Consider the following 1,979-nt stretch of genomic DNA (forward strand, 5'->3'; position numbering starts at 1 on the left):
TATAAAGTTGTCAATTAATCTTGCATTAGCAAAAAGGAAAATATGAAAAGAAAATGAAAGTAAAGACAAAAACTATTAAAAAGAAAATGACAAAATTCAAATTTACTTTGAAAAATGTGATTTTATTTTATGAATCAAAAAGAAGTATATTCATGGTAAATTTAGAATGCTTAGTTTTCCGTTATGTCTCAAAATACTTCCCAGATATTCACAGTGCTCAGAACTGTGTAAACGTTAACATCCAATACCACATTTTAAAGAAAAAAATTTAAATGTAGGTCCTATTTCTAAGAAACCCTTCTCAAAGGTCAAGGCATTGGCAATTCTAAATTTAAAATAAAACAATTGTGTTATTGGGAATTTAAGGAATAATAGTTTCAAGAGCTGAAAATCAGATCTCTTTTAAAACAGAATTTTAAAAAAAAATTTGAGGAATTCATACCTGACAACTCAAATATAATACTCTACCCAACTCCCAAACTATTAAATGCATTATTTCACCTTGGAATATGAAAATTATAAAATGGAATCTCTAAATTATAACATATATACATTAATATACCATTTTAACTGTCATTTTTGCTGGCAGAATAATGAAATAAAAAAACAAATTCTAAGTTCAAGGGACAAATGATAAATGCTCTTTCGGTTTTATTTAAGAATCCATCCCATTCTTTGTTGTTTTCTACCCCATATTTTAAAATCATGACCAAAGGCCAAGAGTCAATCCATTTCCCTGAACTGAACCGCCAGTAGGTACAGGTCCTATATATGTGTCCTTTAACAAGCCCAATTCTATGAGAACATGATTTAAGAACACTTTAGAATTCCGACTCTGAGACCCATGTTCCCAAAATCTAGTAGACATTATTCATGGGCTATTCATGTGTACTGAAGCATGTCCAGCATGCAGGCAAACTTACGTGTTCAAATTGAGGTAAAACAGACAAAAATGCTCACTACTAACAAAAGCTTATTTCATATAAACTAATTACGTGTTTTCATAAAAAGAGGCTCACAAGTCAATAAATTCTGATTTCAATCACCCAAAAAATTAAGCCTCTTCTTTTAAAGTCATTATTAGTAAAATAGAAGTTTTAAAATGAAAGAAAACGTATTTCCCTCCCAGAACCTGCATTTTGTAATTAGTGTAATATAACTTCTTATTTTATTTTTCAAATTTAGAAAGAATTCATGTATGGATACTACTTAATATTTTTCCAGGTACCAAGCAATAACAACAGGATTCATAAATAGGATTTTCTTACAGAGGCAGGAAAGTCTGCTAACATTTAAAAAATACCAGTTACTGAGAATTAGCAGTTATGATGAGTTTCTCAGTACAAACACAAATTTAAATCTTGATATTTTTTTTTTTTGGCTAACACTTTAAGTAGTCAAATTTTACTCCACTTGCAGGTTTCAAATCAAAACCAAAAAAACTAAAGAAGATTACCCAACTGGCAACAAGTCCCATATCCCAATGTTATTTTTAACCCAACAATTATAACCTACTGCCAGTAATTAAGTACCTGCTTGTTTTATTAAATAAGCACTGATCAGTTATATAAATAATAATCTGCAAGGATGGTACTTGGCACTAGGTTACCTTAATGCTTCTGAAATAAACAGAAGCATTTAGAGAACACCAGCTCTTAAGCACTTATTTTATCTGTAATCCGAATTATCAGAAACATTTTTAAATGTTACTTTTCCATTGATAGATTCTAGGGAGTCTAGTCCCAGCTAACGTGGTTGATTTTTAAAAACAAATCCCTCAGCCACATGGTAATGGAATACTACACTTGCTTTTTATATCATATGGAAACAGTTCCAGGCAGAGCAAAAGTAGAAGAAAACCTGCCAAATCAAAGTACTGTAAATAAAGTTCCTCTTATGTACCCCAGAGAGAAACCTCAAAATCAAATCAAACATCACCCACTGCCGTCCCCCCCACAAAACCCACCCAAAACACTTTA

Source organism: Carlito syrichta, unplaced genomic scaffold, assembly GCF_000164805.1.
Source record: "Carlito syrichta isolate Samal-C Ts95f unplaced genomic scaffold, Tarsius_syrichta-2.0.1 Scaffold305873, whole genome shotgun sequence".
In the NCBI taxonomy this organism is placed as follows: domain Eukaryota; kingdom Metazoa; phylum Chordata; class Mammalia; order Primates; family Tarsiidae; genus Carlito; species Carlito syrichta.